The sequence below is a fragment of the Octopus sinensis genome, linkage group LG14, assembly GCF_006345805.1.
Source record: "Octopus sinensis linkage group LG14, ASM634580v1, whole genome shotgun sequence".
Classification (NCBI taxonomy): domain Eukaryota; kingdom Metazoa; phylum Mollusca; class Cephalopoda; order Octopoda; family Octopodidae; genus Octopus; species Octopus sinensis.
The window spans coordinates 35,317,219-35,339,707 of NC_043010.1; the positions used below are offsets into that span (position 1 = coordinate 35,317,219).

A 22,489-nucleotide genomic window follows, 5' to 3' on the forward strand; every position below is an offset into this window, starting at 1 on the left:
GTGTGTCTGGGGAGAGTAATTTTCTTTTTGTGCCTTATAATTTAACACACTCACTGATTAAATTTCCACTTTACCGATGAGTGTGTTAAATTATAAGGCACAGAAAGAAAATTACTTTCCCCAGACACAACAGAATATGCTTCAACACACAAACTCACATAAAGAATCTTGCAAACCAAATCCAAAAACGAAACAGTTGCGGTGATTTTCATATTTTTAATGAAATTAGTAGAATAATAGTGAATATGGTGGTAGTGGTAACAGTAAAAGTAGCTGTAGTAGTGAAGTTAGTAATAGTATTAGTAGTTGTAATGGTCACAGTGATAGCAACATTTGGTGGTGGTGGTGGTGGTAATTTTAGTATTTGTAAAGAAATTAGTAAGCAATAAATGTGGTAGTAGTAATAACAGTAAAAGTAGCTACGATAGAGAAGGTGGTGACGGTGGTAGTAGTGGTGGTGGTGATGCTAGCAAGTGTTGCTGGTATTGGTGATGTCTGTGCCAATAGTAAAATTTGAAAGTCTACTGCTGTCCAGCAATCTCTTATGTATCTGCCATAACCAATTACCATTTCATCTGAAGGACTGGAGTTTTATAGTCATCAGTGTTCAAGAGTGAGCACACCAAAATCAATGCTGTTCAAATCAGTATGTTCTTCCTTATATAGCAATAGCACCGACCAAGAGAATAAACAAAATGCACAAGGGTGTGACACAACCAACCACTTGACCATTCTATTATTAACATCATCATTTTAACATCCAGTTTTCGGATGGAATTTGTTGAGGCAGAATTTCTACAGCTGGATGACCTTCCTGTCATCAACCCTCACCTGTTTCTATGTAAGCTAATAATTCCCCATGACCAGGTATGTTTTCACAGATTAAAAACAAAGGATATAATTTACATGACAGTTACACTGATTTACAACTATCATGAGATGTTCAAGCAAGGAGATAATAATACATATACACAGGCTAACCGGCTTCCGTGCTGGTGGCACTTAAAGGGCACCATTCGAGCGTGATCATTACCAGCATCGCCTTACTGGCACTTGTGCCCATGCTAGTAGGGTGCCAAGAGCACCATCCGAGCGTGATTGTTGCCAGAGCAGCCAACTGGCTTCCGTGCTAGTGGCACATAAAAGGGCACCATTTGAGCGTGATCGTTACCAACGTCGCCTTACTGGCACCTGTGCTGGTGGCATGTGTAAAAAGATTCAAGCGAGGTCATTGCCAGTACTGCCTGACAGGCCCCCGTGCCGGTGGCATATAAAAAGCACCCACTACACTCTCGGAGTGGTTGGCGTTAGGAAGGGCATCCAGCAGTAGAAACTCTGCCAAATCAAGATTGGAGCCTGGTGCAGCCATCTGGTTCGCCAGCCCTCAGTCAAAATCGTCCAACCCATGCTAGCATGGAAAGCGGACGTTAAACGATGATGATGACACACATACATACATTATGGGCTTCTTTCAGTTTCCATCTACCAAATTTACTTACAAGGTTTGCATCTATAATAGAAGACACCTGCCCAAGGTGCCATGCAGTGAGACTGAACTTGAAACTAAGGGGTTGGGAAGCAAATTTCTTACCATACAGCCAAGTTTGCACCTATGAATGTGCCCAACTAATGTAAATCAACTCAACCACCATCTTATGTTATAACCATTCATCTTGGTATTGCCTGATTGAATGCTTGTGGTGTGAAACTCATGAGTAACTACAGAATAAATCTTCAAATGTATTTGAGTACTCTTAGATTCATTCACAAGGAAAAATGAGTATATGTATGTGCAAGTGAAGTGGATTATTGGTCCACTGTCAGACATCTATTTTCTACAATGACATACACATTGAGTCCTATCCAAAAACATTCACACACACACACACACACACATACAACACAAATACACAGATTCTTCTGCCTTGCCCATTAGTGCTGATGTGATTATTGTGGTCAGCAGAAATTGAAGTCTTGATTGCTATAACAGCCCATCATACAGCTATCATAACAGGATGTTGGAAAACAGAATCATCTAGCAGATGGTTTGGTAATGACTCTCTCTCTCTCTGTGCATAAAGAACATAAAGAAGGGGTAGTAGTGGTATAGCAAAAACTGTTTACTATTCTTTTCTTTCTTTTATTTGCAGCCATGCTGGAGCACCGCCTTTAGTTAAGCAAATTGACCCCAGCACTTATTCTTTGTAAGCGTAGTGCTTATTCTATCGGTCTGTCTTGCTGAATTGCTAAGTGACGGGGACGTAAACACACCAGCATCAGTTGTCAAGTGATGTTGGGGGGACAAACACAGAAACACAAACATATACATACATACACACACATATATATATATATATATATATATATATATATACGGTAGGCTTCTTTCAGTTTCCGTCTACCAAATCCACTCACAAGGTTTTGGTCGGCTCGAGGCTATAGTAGAAGACACTTGCCCAAGGTGCCACGCAGTGGGACTGAACCCGAACTATGTGGTTCGTAAGCAAGCTACTTACCACACAGTCACTCCTGCACCTATTTGAATGTTGCTATTGTTGTTTAGCCCCAGGTTAATCTTGATTGAGCAGATCAACCATGAAAGAGCATTCCAACTCAACTGTGACCACTTTTTATTGATGGTAGGTTATGATTTGAGGGAAAATTGTCTGCTACTCTTAGCAAGTCAAATAACTACATAGAGACTCCTTCAGTGGGTTGATTACAAGTTAGTCTGCTGAGAATGGGTAGCACTCAGACTTGCTTCATCAGCTACCTTAGAGTGAATTGATGTTAATATAGTTGGTATTTGTGATAAGGCAGTGAGCTGGCAGAAACGTTAGCACGCCAGATGAAATGCTTAGAGGTATTTCATCTGTCATTACGTTCTGAGTTCAAATTCCGCCGAGGTCAACTTTGCCTTTCATCCTTTCGGGGTCGATAAATTAAGTACCAGTTACGCCCTGGGCTCGATGTAATCGACTTAATACCTAAGTCTGTCCTTGTTTGTCCCCTCTATGTTTAGCCCCTTGTGGGTAATAAAGAAATAGATATTTGTGATAAAAAAGATGTAGCAGAGGGAGAAATTGTGAGGTAGAGAGTAAAAACGGTGGTGGTTATGGTGATGATGATGGTGGTTATGGTGGTGGCAGTGGTGGTGGTGGTGGGTACAGAAGACTGATACTGTCAGTGTTCCCCTTAAACCACTGCAGGTCAACTTTCACAGGAAAAATATGAGCAGAAAGAGAGAGGAGAGTTCTAGGAAGAAGGTAGGGCAACACTGCATAAAGGAAACAGGGTGTAGTGATTAAGTGTGGAATCTGGAGGGTTTATGAGAGGAGGAGAGGCAAGTAAGTTCAGAATGCATGAACAGAAGTGACATGAACCCAGCCAGTTACAAGGGTGGTGGTGATGATGATGATCATTGGGGGAGGGGGGGCTAGTCGATTATATGGACCCTAGTGCTCCACTGGAACTTATCTAATCAACCTCAAAAGGATGAAAGGCAAAGTCAAACTCAGCAGAATTTGAACACAGAACATTGTGATGGGTGAAATATCTATTTCTTTATTACCCACAAGGGGCTAAACATAGAGGGGACAAACAAAGACAGCAATAGGTATTAAGTCGATTACATTGACCCCAGTGCGTAAGTGGTACTTAATTTATCGACCCCGAAAGGATGAATGGCAAAGTCGACCTCGGCGGAATTTGAACTCACAACGTAACGACAGACGAATTACGGATACACATTTCGCCCGGCGTGCTGTTTCTGCCAGCTCCCACTAAGCATTTCATTCAGCATGGTAATGATTCTGCCAGGTCACCACCTTAGCAATAATGATGATGATGATGATGATGATGATGATGATGATTGTGTGTGTGTGTGTGTGGTGCAAAAACTATACAATATTTTGGAGAAGGATGCAAACAATTATACAAAGCTTAGTACCCAAGAAACATTTATTTCATTGAACCAGAAGGAAGGATGACAAAACTGACTCCCAGCTGGGAGTTGAACTCTGAATGTACTACAAGGTATTTTGTTTGTCACACTATATAAGGCCACAAATTTATTGTATCGACCATGAAAGGATGGAAAGTGAAACCAACTTTGGTAAGATTTGAACATAGAACGTAATGTGACATAGATGAATACTGCAAGGCTATTTATTCACTACCCCTCTAATTCTCGAATGCTTCATTCTACAACAACAGCAATTACTATTATCATAATTATAATAATCATAAATAGGGCTCAAAGCCTCAGATTCTTACAAATGAAAAATTCAATTACATTGGTACCAGAATTTCATTGGTACAGGAAGTACAAACAGCAAAGCCAATCCCAGAAAGGTATGAACTCAAAGTATACAGAAAAGAAACTAAATATTGCAAGGTGCTTGGGACCAGACATTTTGGATTTTTTTTGTTTTTTTTGTTTACTAAATCTGAGATTCACCAATATAGGAACTGACTTTATATGCCAATTATCTCAATCTGAGTCATACACACAGAGAAACATGCACACCTACATACATACACTCAGTATTGGTTTTACAGCATGTATAATATCTGATATCATGGGAATGCAACTGCACACCTAGTAAGATATAGGGTATAAATATATATATATATATATATATATATATATATATATATATATATATACATACATATAATACCCCCATGGATTTATATGGATAACACTACAAAATTCTGGTGCATCTAATTTAAGTACCACATTCATTTGAATTTATATATATATATATATACATGTAGGAGGATGGTAATAGAAAACAAGGGTGTATATGTGGATATTCATACATGCATAAACATGTGTGTGCTTGCTTATCTGTAGACAGGCAGACAGACAGAGCAGTAGAAAGGTAGAGGGGTACCTCTGGGTAAGAAAGTAATGTTAGTGGTTAATAGAAGTTACATATAAGAGAGGAAAAAGAGCAGCAAAGAGCTATGGAGTAATGAAAGTCATTAAAGTTGATAATGGTGATAATTAGAAGTGTGTGCATATGTGTACATGTACATCATCATTTTACATCTGTTTTCCAAGCTGGCATGGATAGGATAATTAGATGTGTGTGTGTGTGTGTGTGTGTGTGTTGTGTGTGTGTGTGTGTGTGTGTGTGTGTGTGAGAGAGAGAGAGAGAGAGAGGGGGGTAGATGGAGAGAGAGGAGAGAGGAGAGAGGAGGGAGAGAGAGGAGCAGATGGAGAGAGAGAAGCAGAGGGAGAGAGCAGAGCAGAGGGAGAGAGAGGAAGGAGAGAGAGAAGAGAGAGAGGAGAGGAAGGAGAGAGAGAGCATGTGCATGCTTTATGCATGCTTTCTATGCTAGCATGGCTCACCAGGATTCAACAGTCAGAGGACCACAATTTCGTCCAATGCCTCATTTTTGGCATGGTTTCTACAGCTGGACGCCCTTCCTAACACCAACCACATTACAGAGTGTGCCGTGTGTATTTTTCACAGCACCAGCAATGATACATGCCTAAGTGATTAAGAAGTTTACTTCATCATAAACATCACCAAAATCTTAATGTCCACTTTCCATACTTGCATGGGTTGGATGTAATTTATTGAGGCAGATTTTCTATGGCTGGATGTCCTTTCTGTTAACAACCTTTACTTGTTTCTAAGCAAGGTAATATTTTCCCCATAGCTAGACATGTTTTTCATGGGTGGTTGGATGTCTAGACAAGGGTAAAAACAAACACATAAATATGCATACATAACATACAGGGTGGACCAAAAGTCACACACTAAAACATTTGACATTTTATTTATATTGTTATTAATCTTACATAATTATTATTATTATTCATTTTGTTCATCATGTACATTATTTTGTCCAATTTCAAAAAATTGAAGCATGTGTTTGACAATTCTGGAGCTTAGTGAACTTATTTTATGCCCAACTTTTGGCCTATCCTGTATACGTGTGTGTGTGTGTGTGTGCACAAAAGCACCCATTACACTCTCAGAGTGGTTGGTGTTAGGAAGGTCATCCAGCTGTAGAAATCATGCCAAATCAGACTGGTATCGGGTGCAGCCCCTCAGCTTTCCAGCCCTGGTCAAACTATCCAACCCATGCCAGCATGGACAACAGTTGTTAAAGGATGAAGATGATGATAAAAGCCTTGTGAGTGGATTTGGTAGACAGAAACTGAAAGAAGCCTATGTGTGTGTGTGAGTGTCTTTGTATCTGTGTTTGCCCCTCACTACTGCTTGAAAACTGGTGTTGGTATGTTTACATCCCTGTAACTTAGCAGTTTGGCAAAAGAGACTGATAGAATAAATACCAAGCTTTTAAAAAGAGTACAGGGGTTGATTCATTCAACTAAAGTTCTCCAAGGCAGTGCTCCAGCATGACCACAGTCTAATGATTGAAACAAGTAAGCAATTAAAGATGACTACCAGATCTTTCAGCTCTGAAGCCAACCTTGCCATTCACAGCAGAAAGCACAGGGAGATTGAAATACAGAAGCGAAAATATGTGTTAATCATATTTTGCAAGGTTAGATTCACAGGGGAGGGGATCTGTTAGGCACAATAATTTAATTTGTTTTTATTAATTTAAACTGGTTTTAACTAATTTTAACATATTTTACTAAGTGTTTATCAATTTTATTCTCATTTAGCTTTTTTTTTTATCAACTTTTATACATTTTACCCTTCGTCCGTGAGAGTCATCTCATACACATTGTGCATATATACATACAAACACATACAGGTGTAACATATAATGAACAAACATACATTACTATGTACATATAAAAAAAACAAATGTTTAACACACAAGCTCATGAATGATTCAATCACCAAAAGACTGAAAGGAAGAAAAGCACACTAGTGTTCTCTCTCTCTCTATATATATATATATATATATATCTGTCTATCTATCTATCATTCTTGCTCACAAACCTACACACACACAGATGTACAGTCATTTCATAAGATCAGTATAAGATGCAATAAACTTCATCGTTACAACCAAACACATCTGACAGAGACACATGACAATAAATGGATTTTTGCTGTTTTGATATTGTTTAACCACAAAGTACACGTGATGGGGCTGGTTTATTTCTTTTTCCCTTTTAACAGTCTAACCAACACAGGTTTTTTTAGTACACACCAACGCACGCATGTGTGTGAGTGTGTGTGTGTGTGTGTGTGTGTGTGTGTGTGTGTGTGTGTGTGTGTGTGTGTGTGTGTTTAATGTGTGGGAGGTTTGTGAAAACAGTTGACATATGCACAAAGAAATAAATACATAAATACAAAAAAAAAACATACATACACACACACACACACACCTATATATAAACATATATAATTGGATTTGGTATTGAAAACATGAGCCTGTTCCAGTTTTATCTTATCAAGATTCTTTGTTTTGTTATTGTTCTATATGCTTCCACACCATCCCACCCACTCTCCAAGTTCCTTACAGTTTCAATGGAACTGTAAAGGTCCTACATCCATTATCAAGCTTCAAAACTTTCAGGATGAAGTGTTGTAGGCATGTGTAACTGCTTTTCTATTGTAAGCCACACCAACGTGATTATGTAGGCACCACTGCAGGAATTTGAATTTTGACTGTTATAAATTCAAATTTCTTTAGTTCAAGTATTTGTTTTTATTTACATGCTGTCTCTGAATGGATTTTAGTATTGTGCTGTTATAAATATTTTATAGTTTATAGATCCATTAATTTTTCAGTGTTGCTTCATAGAGTATTTGCAATCGCTCCTAGTTCTGTGTGGTTGAGCCAGCAAGAGAGTGTTTTATTTGTATGGTCAGTATAATAGTTGGGGTACTATAATTAACAACTTTCACACTCACAGTCAAATTCATAAATCAGACTTGTCATTAGTGGCTTGTTCACAGACTTACATGCTGGCAGTTCTTTCTGGTGAAAATATTTTTACCTCCGCCTTAGCGAAGTCAGAGTTAGCATTTTCAGTTGTGTTTGTTAGTTTGTTTGACCATGGACAAGATATCTCAAGAACCACTGGATGGATTCGGATGAAACTTTCAGAGATGTTTGGCCTTGTGACTAGCACAAACTGATTAGATTCTGGTACTGGACAAGAATTCTGGATTATTTTTCTGGGTTTTTTTTTACTTAATTTTTGAGAGCAGTTGAGTTCATTTCAGATATTCTCATTTTAAAAATCATGTCTGGTGAGGACATTGGTGTTGCCTTATTTTTTAATGTTTTCATAATATATTATGAGTTTGAGTTTATGGCTTGGTGTAATGTATTTTGTGTTCTGCTTTATGAGGGTGTTAATCTATTCCATAGGAGTATAATGAGTATTGTTTTATAGCTTGGCCTATTAGTTTGTTGAATGTTGACACTTTCTTGTTTCATTTTGTTTTCACAAAGGAAATTTAAATGTTTCTCTTAGAAGAGATTTTACCAAGTTGGTAAAATCTATGCTAAGAACACTTAAATTTTCTTCGCTAACACAAAACACTAGAGATATTAATCCACAGAATGAAAGAACAAAGTGCCAACATTCAAGCAGAAAGGATCAAAATCATGATGTATACAGTGATCTCTATCCCATTCTTAAGTATTCATTACAGGATTTTGTCCTGAAGAACAATTTTTTTCCTGTGTATGTATGTATGCATTGATGTGTGTGTGTGTGTGTGTGTGTGTGTGTGTGTGTGTGTGTGTGTGTGTGTGTGCATGTGTGTGTATGATGTGTACATGACAGGCTTTCATACAGTTTTTTTGCCAGTCACAAATTTGGTCAACTCAAGATACTTACCCAAAGTGTGACACAATGGGAATATAGAAATCAAACCAAATGGTTGCACAGCAAACTTTCTAACTATACAACTATATCCACATCTACAACCAGATAGACATCAATTCATATATACATGTCATCATCATTTAGCATCGTTTTCAATGGTGACATAGGTTAGACAGGTTGACTGGAACTGGTAAGCCAGAGAGTTGCACCAGGCTCCAGTCTGTCTTTGGTTTCGTTTCTATAGCTGAATGCTTTTCCTAGTGCCAACCACTCCACAGAGTAGACTTTTATATGTCACCGGCATGGGTGCGTTTTACTTGCATGTTGGACAGCCCAACATGCAAGTAGTAGACCAAAAGATAGATACAAAGACAAATGTATAAGCAGAGATATAGACAACTGGATAGGGATGGAGAGAGAGGGAAGAAAGAAAGAAAGAAAGAAAGAAAGAAAGGATGAAGGAAAGAAAGAAAGAAAGAAAGAAAGAAAGAAAGAAAGAAAGGATGAAAGAAAGAAGAAAGGATGAAAGAAAGGATGAAAGGAAGATGAAGGATGAAGGAAAGAAAGAAAGGATGATAGAAAGAATAAAAGAAAGAAAGAAAGAAGGATGAAAGAATGACAGAAAGAAAGAAAAAAGAGTGAAAGAAAGGATGAAAGAAAATAAGAAAGAATGAAAGAAAGGATGAAAAAAAAGGGAAAGATGAAAGAATGACAGAAGGGTGAAAGAAAGGATGAACGATAGAAAAAGAAAAACAAAGTAAAACAAAGAAATAAGAGGAAAAAGAAAGAAATAGAATAAGGGGGGAAAGAAATATAGCAAAAGAGGAAGAGGAAAAAGAAGAAGCAAAGAAAAATGGAAAGAGGAAAAGAAAGAGATAAAGGAAATAGGAAAAAGAAGGAAAAAAGAAACGAAGAAGAAGAAGAAAAAGAAGAAGAAGAAAAAGAAGAAGTAGAAAAAGAAGAAGAAGAAGAAAAGAAGAAGAAGAAAAGAAGAAGTAGAAAAAGAAGAAGAAAAGAAGAAGAAAAGAAGAAGAAAAGAAGAAGAAGAAAGAAGAAGAAGAAGAAGAAGAAAGCATCAGCAGTAGCCAAGGAAGAAGCCAGTAGCCTAATCGTTAACGAACAAAGGAATCTCCAACTGTCAACCAATAAAACCACTTTGGCTAGAAGTTGGTTGGATGTAGAAAGTGTGAGTGGGATGTTGTTAGCAAGGTGCTTTTAAAATTCAAACAGAAACTCCCTAACGGTAAAAAAAAGTCTAACTTGTTTTGAACAGAAGCGATTAGTGGTTAAAGAGAACGACTGGTGGTTGTGAGTAACCGAACAGTGTGGAGCTATGATAAATGTAGTGGTGGTGGTGGTGACAGAGAGGGTGAGGTAACAGTGCTGAGTAACGGGGGGAAGGGAGAAAGCAACACTGAGACTGTATGATGGTGGTGATGGTGGTGGTGGTGATGATGGTGGTGATGGTGGTGGTGGTGATGATGGTGGTGGTGATGGTGGTGGTGGTGGTGATGGTGGTGATGGTGGTGGTAGTGGTGGTGGTGGTGATGGTGGTGGTAGTGGTGGTGGTGGTGATGGTGGTGGTGGTGGTGGTTGTAGTGACAAAGGGTAGGTAATTGAGACGAAGGGAAAGTTACGCTGTGATTGTTGTGGTTGTGGTTATGGTGTTGACGGTGGTACGAGCAGTGATTACGAATTTGTGTGACGTTAAAACGAGGTGTGGGTCAGGTGTGGTAGAAATAACGAAGGTGGTAATATGGTGGTGGTGGTAGTGTTGCTAATTAATGCTGGTGGCTAAGCAATGCTGAAGACGTAGGAAGCTACAACGAGGTGCGGTGAGATGTGATGTGGTGGTGGAAAAAAGGGCTAAAAAAAAAAGGGAAGAGACAGACAGAAGGGTAACATAAGTAATTCGTAAGAAGTCATTCCCCCTTTATATTTCCTTGGTTGATTCTACTCTCAGTCTCTCTCTCTCCCCATTCTATGAAAATATGTTACACTTTGCCCCACCCTACAAAGAGGTGATGGTGATAGAAATAGTTATAAGCAATTACACTGACTACTTCTAACTTCTGCGGTGGGGAAGCACCAGCAAAAATTCCACAGGCGCAGGAGTAGCTGTGTTGTAAGTAGCTTGCTTACCAACCACGTGGTTCCGGTTTCAGTCCCACAGCGTGGCACCTTGGGCAAGTGTCTTCTACTATAGCCTCGGGCCGACCAAAGCCTTGTGGGTGAATTTGATAGACGGAAACTGAAAGAAGCCTGTCGTATATATGTAGATGTATACATATGTGTGTGTGTGTGTGTGTGTGTGTGTGTGTGTGTGTGTGTGTTTGTGTATCTGTTTTTGTCCCCAAACATCGCTTGACAACCGATGCTGGTGTGTTTACGTCCTCGTAACTTAGCGGTTCGGCAAAAACAAACCGATAGAATAAGTACTAGGCTTACAAAGAATAAGTCCTGGAGTCGATTTGCTCGACTAAAGGCGGTGCTCCAGCATGGCCGCGGTCAAATGACTGAAACAAGTAAAAGAGTAAAAAGAGAAAGAGTATAGGAAAAAAATGTCTACGAGACTTGCTGCCTTCTCATACAACAGAAGTCACTCCATCAATGTCCCTTAAAATGGTCTACAAGACCATCAGCAAGATCTTTCTGGCAATATCTGGCACATCAGAAGTATCTTGTCACATCCTTCCATCCTAAATTATAGTGATATCTCTCATATTCAGCCCTCTCTGCATCAATGGCCTATTTAACTTCTGCTCACATCCTCCTACACACAGGTCCGCCTTAACAGCATTATAAGTACCCCCGGGCAAATCAGTGTGTCAGTATAGTATTTACTGACACCAAGCAAGAGCATACATAGATCAGAAATGGGCCCCTAGATCCAGGGTAGGATTAAGACCCATAGCATTTAAAAGATTTTGGTACCCCCATATATATATGTAATTCAAAATATAAACAATAAAAACCATCAAATAAATTTTTATCTTATCCTATAAACCAATTCGAATATTATTCTAGTAAGGTTTAAGTGATTTCTTTTGTGCCGTAAACTAGTTACCATTTCTGTGGTGACCCCCCCCCACGTCCCATCATTCCCTCGATGCCCTAAGCACGTGCTTATTTTACTTAATGGTTAATACAGCGCTACATAGACCCGTGAAGCCTCCAGGCAAATGTCTAGTATACTCATGCCTTAAGAAAGCAACGCACACACACCACACACACACCTATGCAGATCATAACACCTTTCACATGCCCTTTGATTTTCGCATACAGAAGTCGTCCACGCGCAACCCAGGGATCACTCGCCAGACATTCGGTAACTCCATGGGTATACACCTTGAAAATATCCTTCAACAGGAACATTACTACTTTGTTTCCTTCAACAACACAAACATTTATATATCAGGCGAACAGTCTTGTACTTCAACTCTCTTTACTAAATCTTTCGACGCTTCTTCAAATGCTAGGCCTCACGTTCTTTTATCTTTCCTGGTAACTTTACGCTTGTAACATTAAATTTTTACCAGTAAAAACTCGCCTTATTCTTCTGATACAAGAAATAATTCACTTCTGATCAACCCACTCTCCACTAGATTATTGCTCATGGTAAGAAGTTTGCTTCCTAAAGACATGGTTCCAGGTTCAGTCCCATTGCATGGCACTTTGGGAAAGTGTCTTATACTATGGTCCTGGGTCGACCAAAATCCTTGCGAGAGGATTTGGTAGACGAAAACTGAAAGAAGCCCGTCATGTCACTGTATTTGTCCCCCACCACAACCACCTGACAACCGGTTACTTATATAATTCGGCAAAAGAGACCGACAGAATGAGTACCAGGCTTAAAAAATAAGTACTGGGGTCGATTTGTTCGACTGGTACCCCCAAATGGTCGCAATCGAATGACCGAAACAAGTAAAAGAAAATATATTCAGGGTGGTTGTGCTGCTGCTGCACACACATATATATATGTATTGTAGGCTCTTACGTGTTTTGATTACACAATGAGTTGAAAAACTTTAACTGAAGTTATCCATGTAATTAGTAGACAAAAACTCGTAATGTGTGATGGGGAAGAGAATCTAATAATAATAAACAATGATGAGGTAATTTCAACATATCTTGATTGGAAAATATAGAAAATACAGCATATGAGTGAATCACGTCTTTAAGTCAGCTGGTTTCAGTCTTATTAAGCCTCCTCTCTACTTAGCTGACTACATTTAATGATCGACGTGGGAATGTAGTTATGCTGATTACGAATATTAACGAGGAGTGTTCTGTAGACCAAATCCAAATACGATGTGATTAATTGAGAAAAATTATCCACGCAATTCATAAACAAAAATTCTTCCTGGGACAGTATTTAAAATCCATAAACAACAAGCAACATAGATAATTCGAATAAAATCACTTATAATTTTGAAGAAAAGAATATAGAAACTACAGTTTGGGAACGACTTTAGTGGTGTCATCTCCCTTGCTTTTATTTTTCCCCTCCTTCAGGAGTTTTTTGTCTTCTAAATGCAACGAAGTTTTTTTAGCTCACTATATTATATCATATACGCGAAACCTTACAGTATTTATATTTAGTATATAGAATGCTCCCCTGGAGTATTTTCTTCGGCCATATTGTTGATATACATGCAAACATCCAAAAGATGACCATCTGACTGTTTTACAATAGTCATTATAAAGATGACTATTTAACTGTTTTACAAGGGTCATCTCCAGTACACTGCAACTACCTAACTCTGTACAGACTCAGTTTCTTCTCACTGTATCTATAACAGCTTCTGCTCCTCTGAAACATTCACCCAATATGTGTCTTTCCTTTCCATATCCCTAATGTATCTCACATCCAAAATCTACATTAATAACTTTTACCCTCTGGAATTAGCTCCACGTCTGTGTTTTGTTCACGAGCATCAACTTTCCTAAGATACAAACTGAACATCATCTCTATACAGCTCATTTATATTGGGGAGCCTGCAATACTAACAACACCAATAACATTACAACATCATCATCAAAACGAGCAAATGCTGACGCCCCAAGGCAGTTTTCCGACCGCCAAGAAAGAGCATCCAAATCTTCAAATTATACCGTACAATAAAGGGTATTCATAACTGAAATTCTGATCGAACAGTGAACAGCAGATCGCATCCAAATAGAGCCTCAATGCGGTCGGTGACTAGTTTTGTGCATGCAGAAATTTGCATTGTACGCAAATTTTGTCTTTCTTTGCAAACTGTCTTCCAAACTTTGTCTTCTTTCGCATTCATGGATTAACTATCGCTCAAATTACGTCAGTTAAAAAAAAATCCGATTTCATCTTGGAAACCTTTCATTACTAGTTGTAAAATGTGCGCACGCTTTAGAGGGACTCTGATGGTCATTCGAGCGGTTAGAAACAGCAGACAAATCTCAAATCGCACCCTGACTGTCTTAACATTTGAACCCACGAGTACGCTTCAGTGGGTACGATTTCGCTTGACTTATACCCCTGGGAGATGCAAAAGCGGACGTTCACATAGGATTCACGACTCAATTAGCGAGTCCTAAACACAAAACCACGTGACAGCCCACTTTTGCGTCTTCTAGGAGTTTTAGTCAAGCGAATTCGCTGGAATTTGTCTGTGGTTTGTCCACTTGCAATCACGAATGGAGCGTCTTCACACTGTAGCTTGAAATCCCCTTTAAAAAAAAGAGATAAGTTAATGAAAACTGGAATGTCGTTGACCATAAGTCAGCTCTATCAGAGATGAAACAACAAAACGAGCCTAAGAGGGAGAGGGCTCCGAAAGGGGTCGCTTGACCTACGAGAAATAGCAGCCAAATCTCCCTCAAATCCCACCATCTGTCTTAAAAGGAGGATACGTGTGTATCCAGGATAATTTAGTCATGGGTTCATTTTACCTTAAAAAAATAGCAAGCAAATCTCTTTCAAAGTTATACTACTTTCTTAAATAAACGAAGGATACGTTGGACAATGTTTTCCCCGATGCGCATAATAATAGGTTGGGCAGTGTGAAGCCATGATCATAAGATTTTATCGATAAGGACTTGCCGGGGGCTAAACAACAACTCTAATACTAGACTAATCCCACGACACATTTAACGAACACCTTTTGTATTTTATTACCAGATATGATTCATATTGACACGATCTTATGGCTAACTGACTATTCCCTGCCAGCAGGAGTGTATATAAACTGGTGAGAAAGCATACAAGGAAAAGGGCACATCTCTCTCTCGCTCACACATACACACACACATTGTTAACGTAGATACATACACTTAGGCGTAGCCAAGATTTCGATGGGAGTATTTTTCAATTATGAATATAGATCCACATTAGTCGTCTAATTTGTGCTTGTATGTAGATGTAATACAGACACACGCATAACCCAGTGAAGGGAGTCGTTTAAACTTATTGAACCCCTCAACCCCACTGCTTGATAAGCCCGTCTTTATATTTTATACCACACACACACACGCACATACACACACATACATACACGCCAACACACCAACTTAACCTTATATTCACAAACACCGAAAACTCGCTTAACTTAAAAAGTCTTGTTGCTTTGTTTAACGATCGGCTTGAACTCTCTAAAGAACTTAATAAAAACTCAAAGAAAATGCATTCATTCATTCACACACACACATACAAGGGATGAAAAACAGATTCCTAACCCTAAAACCTTAAAGCTAAAACCAGTACAAACGCACGAATGATGTTATAAATAACAGTGACAAACAAATATGCACCACTGATAGTTGTTATTGACAAACAACGGCAGTAATTTTATTCAGCTGAATACACGTCATTGATTGGTTGAAATTACCGAAATACGACAACTTTAACGTTAAATAACTTCGTAAATATAAGTTTTTCTCAAAAACGATAAGAGTAAAAGATATTTTATATTACATATTCAACCAGTGTCCGAAGTTTAAAAGTGTTTAGTTACAAAAAATTAATTTCTCGATCTGCCGTTCAAAGGAAAAAAGATCCCAGAAAATATCAACAAAGAATACTGATGGAACTTAGATAATTAAACAGCCACTAAGTTAAAACATAACCGGCCACATATAGTTGCGTGGGACCACAAGAAGAAATTCTGCTGTGGGACTGAACCCGGAACCATGTGGTTGGGAAGCAAGCTTCTTACCACACAGCCACTCACACACACACATATACACACACACACACATATATATATATGACCATAACATCTGACTTGTCTGAAGTAATGGCTGCACGCCGTGGAAACACCAGAGTAACAAGCCATTGGACCAGACTAAAACTGCGTGCGTGGTTTCAAATTTTGGTACAAAGCCGGCAGTTTCGGAGGAGGCAGCAAGTCGATTATATTGATCCGTGTTCAAACGTTACCTAATTTATCTACCCCGAGAGGATAATAGGCAAAGTCGACCTCGACGGAATTTTAACTCAAGACGTAAAGACGGACGAAATGCCGCTAAGCACCGCCGTGCTTAACTATTCTACCAGCCCGTCGCATTCAAGTATACATAAATATTGAATGCCAGATAGTTCGCATAACCATATTACTTACACATCCACATTATTATCTCTCTCTCTCAACCTTATATATATATATTACATTAATTTTACAAAGCAAATAGTATCCATGTGCATGCCTCCGTGTAAACATTATGTATGTGTATACACAAGTATTTACAGTGTACGTGCGAAATCTTAATTACTAATTAATTTTGTAATATAAATTATGCTTACTGCCGATTATACATGATAATTTGTTAAATATAAACACACACACACACAAGACTAAAACCCAGTAACGCCAACATAAACGTATGCCAACGGCTTCGATAGTGAACACCTGTTCACAGTGATATTTGAAACGTATCACAATGGAAACAGAGAGCAATGGGGGTAAATTCAAATATATAAGCATGCGTTTTTGCGTAGGCTTTTCCGTCTGGAAAGGGGAATGTAATGAAGTTAGTAACATTTAATCTACTTATATATTTTGTTTCGCAACTGATAAACAATATAACTACGTTGGTTTAAAGGAGAAAATTTTTCGAACTTGGTACATATAATATGGTGGTAGACGTAAAGAAATAATCGTTAATAATTAGCAAAAATAAAATTAATGAATAAATAGAGGCAGGAGTGGCTGTGTGGTAAGTGGTTTGCTTACTAACCACATGGGTCCGGGTTCAGTCCCACTGCGCGGCACCTTGGGCAAGTGTCTTCTACTATAGCCTCGGGCAGACCAAAGCTTTGTGAGTGGATTTAGTAGACGGAAACTGAAAGAAACCCGTCGTATATATATATGTGTGTGTGTGTTTGTTACCCCCCTCCCCCCAACATCACTTGACAACCGATGCTGGTGTGTTTACGTCCTCGTAACTTAGCGGTTCGGCAAAAAGAGATCGATAGAATAAGTACCAGGCTTACAAAGAATAAGTCCTGTGGTCGACTAAAGGCGGTGCTCCAGCATGGCCGCAGTCAAATGACTGAGACAAGTAAAAGAGATAAACAAAAGTCGTCAACAGTCGACTATAAGGGTACTAATCATAAATACTTGTTTGATTTATTTTAATTATACATTTTCCTTTTTTAATTATAAGAGCGAACGTTTCCACAGCAGCAATTAGAAGGGCGGGGATCTATGAATTCAACTATGGCATACAACACGTGCACTCTTACGCACATCGCTATGCATACTACACATAGGTATACATACACAATGTACATACTACGCACACACACACACACACACACAAACAGCGACGATTAGTGGCTTCCATACATTTTCAATCTGTGCAGTTTCTTTCTCTTTAATGCGCCCTATTAAAGTTAAAAAGATCGCCATTAAAGGTTTCCAAAAAACCAATGATGATATCACTGTATTTTGATACTGAAAGTGACAAGGAAGTGTCTAGAACTTAATGCAAAACAAATATCTTAAGAGACTTCGTAGAAAATGGCTTTTGCGTTTTTAATCATTTATTTATTTGATTATTTATATATTGCTTTTTGTCGTTATACATAAGCGAAAGCTGTACACATGTTGTTTCTCTTTACCAAATTCTGCTCACAAAGTATTGGGCAATCGGGAGCTAAGGATAGAACTGGAGTCCAAAACACCGTGCAGAACGATGAAACCTTGAACATCACATTTGCAAAATTAACTTCTTTACCACAAACTAGAGAAATATCACAAAAACTATTGGTATAGTTTCTATAACCCAGAGGCCTTTCCTACCGCTAAGTGCACTGGGTGCATTTAATGTACTGTGATACCAGCACGAGAGAGGATGTGTTCTCGGCGTCCTATGTTGTCCCCTTTCGTTCGTTTACGAGCACAAGAGTTTGCCTCATCCCCGGAATGACCAAAGAAAGTCCCCTCTTCTTTATGTTGTCTCCATTTATTCGTTTTTTTTTTCTTTCAGACACAGCAGAGGCGAAAGAGGGAGTGTTATGCTAAAAGAGTAACAGGAGCAAAAAAACTAGTAGAAGAGAAACTTAGAGCGAGGAAGTGATAGATGCATAACGGGTGTTGATACGGATGTTAGAAGCAATTTGACTGAGAGATTAGAAAAAAAGAGTGGTGAAAGGGAATCAGAACGAAAGCGTGATAGATGAGAGATTAATAGAAGCAGAGTAATGAGAGTGAGCGGATGATAGGAGAAGGAGAGAAAAACAGGTGATTGTTGGTAAGACATTTATTTAGAAACAGCATGAGTAGTGTAAGGGGAAAGAGTGAATGATGGAGGAGAGAGAACTGAAAGTGAGAGGCTAATAGATATCAACAACGAGGAGAGTGTGATGGATAGCAATAAAAATGGGTAGTGGTAAGAAAAGGGCAGTGATGAATGTCAATAATGAATGATAGTTAAAGGAGAGAGAGTGATGGCTAGTTATAACAAGTAGGAAGAAATAAAGAGAGAAAATCGATGCAATGCTAGCCCTCATCACACAGGTAGCAGGATGAGAGTTAGAGAAAGCGAGACAGTGATAGTAGGCAGAAACACTGACAGAAGATGAGTTGTATAAAGAAGAAGGAAAGTAATGAAGAGTGAACGGAGTAGGAGATGGACGCATAAAACGAATATCACGAAGAGAAACCCAAATGTAAATATTGTACATCTTAATCTTTCTTACCATCAGTTTTAGATCCATCTTCCTATGCTTCTCCTTCTTATAGCTATGACAAAGGACAAAATAGGGGTAGCGCCTGGAACGTGCAATGTTAAAAAATCAAAGCCATATAACTGATCTAGGGTACATGTAGTACTATGTACCCACTTTTCAGCTGTCTCTCATTAAATGAAAGATTAATAATCTCTTATTCAATGTGTTTGGGGCCAAACAAGTTTATTTCGAGCGAACACAGGAAGTCCTCTGCGCTGTTGCTCCACCTTTACCTTCAAATCACGCCCATATATCTTAGCTAACAAAGAACACACTGGACAAAGATCTATTCCAGAAGGAATAGATCCCCACAGGTTCTACCAATATTCGAAGTTTCAAACTGTTCAGTTAAAAAAATTAAATAATCTGTGATTGAGATGGAATAGATCCCCATAACGTTTCGGCTGATGTCCTGATGGAATTTCGAACCCAATCCTCTGTTCACATCCCAATTAGGCAAAAGAGAGAGGATGAAATTTATAAACTGACCACAGTCAGTCTACTCTATGTGAAAGACCTCTAGGAAAAAATACAAAAGATATGCGATCCATACGACGTCAGGACAGTATTCAAGAGTAATACAACACTTCACAAATATCTCCTCCGAATAAAACCATCAACAGAAGAGAATATGACCAAAGACTGCGTTGTGGTAAGTTAAACAAAGGCGAAACATACTGCCCCCTCAAAAATAAGAGTAGGGGAACATCGTAAAGCTGTGGCACGAGAGGATATTGAAAAATCTGGTATAGCCGATCATGTTTGAAAAAACGGAGACCACTTCCCCCCTGTGAGATGAAGTTAAAATAATAGACAGAGGATACCACTGGGAAATACGAAAACTAAAAAAGGCAGCACATATGCTAGGACACATGACCTCCTAAGCAAACATAGTGCAGATATGAGTAGAATATGGGAACCGGTATATAGGAAAAATACAAAAATAGGTTTAAGCCCTAAAATTCACTCTATAATTGCCCACGGGTATATAGCATAGTGGTTGAGAGCGCGGGCTACTAACCCCAAAATTCCTGGTTCAATCACAGGCAGTGACTTGAATAAATAAATAATAGGAATGAGAACTGAGTACCCCATTAGTCTCATAAAGGATTGGATTCGAAATTCCACCAGGACACCTGATGAATGCTGGAGAGTACATCAGCCGAAACGTTGTGTGATGACACCTATCCGTCCAATGTAGATAATGCACATAACTCCTCATCTCTAAAATATAGAACAGTATATCATACATACATAACACACATACAATTAGATAATGTATATACAAGCTACCACAAAACTTCCGGGAGGATGGAGTTTTTCCAATGTTTCTCTCATTTAGTCAAAGACAACAATTCTGGTACTTTATTGTACTGACCTCGGAAGGATGAAAGCCAAAGATGACCTTGTCTCAAATTTGATTTTAAAAAAACAATCGCTTAAATTAACCCTCAGTACTTAATAATCATATTTTACTGATTCTCTCAGGAGAAATAAATGCAAAATTGACGTCCAGTGTGAGTTGAATTTAAAATATTCTGTACTGAAATCTCACAACCCATTTTTGATTAAGACAACATTGATTCTACCACCAATAATTAATCCTATGTGAACGCTCAGTTTACACAAAATAACAGCCAAATTTCCTTCAAATTGCACCCTGTCGTCCTTAACCCATTAATATCCAAATTTTATTTTCCTAAACTTTTTTATTAAAAAAAAGCTATCCTGAAAATTGAGACAATACTGTTACAAATATTCAGTAAACTGTAGGCGTAATATTTAAAACTTTTCAATCTTTATAACTGATTAAATATATCTACAAAATATTGAAGAGGTTGCAAGAAGTAAAGAAAATTCTATAAAACAGTATTGTCGATAAAATATTAATAATTATAATTCTTGCGATCCTAAAAGTGGAACATGGGCGCTAATGGGTTAAAAGAATCACTAAGATGTACTAAATGAGATCCAGAGAGAACTGTACATAAAGTCTGAATGACCACGACTGGAATGTCTCATTCCAATTCTAATCGATGAGGATTGACCTGGAGCTAAACAAAATCAACAAACTGAAGAGAGGTGAAAGATAAAGTTGACCTTGTCGGAATTTGAGCCCAAGATGAAAGGTAACACGTTAATACGTGATTTGTGACCAAGAACAAGACCAGACTATAATAAAAAAAAAATTTCGATTTTGATTTAAATCTAATTTTTCCAGACAGCTGGAAATAGGGTACATACATTTTGGAAGGTACCTATATATTTAATATGTACTATACATCAATTATATGGCTTACATCTACACAGAAACACAACAAAGCCAATAAAAGTGAAAGTCCGTTGGTGCCGTTACTAAATAAAAACACTCATTTGAAATTATTCGGTTTCAAACTCCCGACAGCAGATGTCGTTTGTCACCCAGACGCCATACCTTCCTCCTCCTCCTCCCTCGTACATAACATGTTAACCCTCCTCCTCCTCTCCTTTTCGCCAGCTTCGATTGATTTCCCGTCCCCCCACCTACACCCGTAACACTGTCGCTTCTCTCACTAACACTTTAATTACATGCTTTCCTTAACTTCTTTTTCTTTCTTTCCTTTCTCTTTCCGTCAGCTTAGAATTACTTACTCTCTCTCCTTCCCACTTCTACTTTCTCCACCCGAAACATTATCACCCCCCTCCTCTCTTCCAAACGCTTTAAACCTTATATACAGACGCAGATACACACACACACACACACACAGATAAATACACTACATATGTATCTTCATTCACGTTATCTTTCCCCCTCCTCTCACATCTCTATACTATTTTGCAGTCCTTTCTTTGTTTTGCTCTGTCGCTATCTCCTCCCCTGCTTCCTTTGTGTGTATTTTATACACACACACACACATATACACACACACATACAGCCGCGCGCGCGTATATAAATACCTTCACTTACATATACAAATACGAACATATATACCATACACGAATAGAATCCTACATGTGGACGCATACCTGCACACATTCACAAATCCCTCTCTCCCTGTATGTATGTGTGTGTGTATCAGTGATGATATTTATAATGCGTATGTGTTTAAATACAAACACACACATGAATGCTATGTACAACAGTATTAGTAGGTACGGTACGCGTGTAAATATATATAAAGTTTCGTGTGTATGAGTATATATGTAGGTACTTGTGTGAAAGTTTGAAAATATATATGTATACGTTTGAATATTTGCCGTTATCAACAGGTTTCGGATCTTTCGTATTATTTCTTTGTTTTCGTTTGTGTAGCTTTTTTTCTTTTCTTTTCTTTTTTGTTTTTTTTTTTTCTATTTTAATTTCAATCACATCTTGGAAATTAAATCGACCCCAGGGGGCTTCACTGGTATTTTAATTTTTAATTTATCGACGTCAGAAAGATGGCACGCAAAGTTGACCTGAGCGAGATTTGAACTCAGAACGTAATGAACCACAGGTATGTCCGATACTTTAACAACAA

The 22,489-nt window shown here is 38.4% G+C and overlaps 1 protein-coding gene across 1 annotated transcript in view; it reads right to left on the bottom strand.

Moving 5' to 3' along the window:
- The window catches only part of LOC115218929, a 121,094-nt gene that overhangs the window by 79,207 nt on the left and 19,398 nt on the right, over positions 1-22,489 (bottom strand). The gene's annotated exons all lie outside the window — the stretch shown is intronic.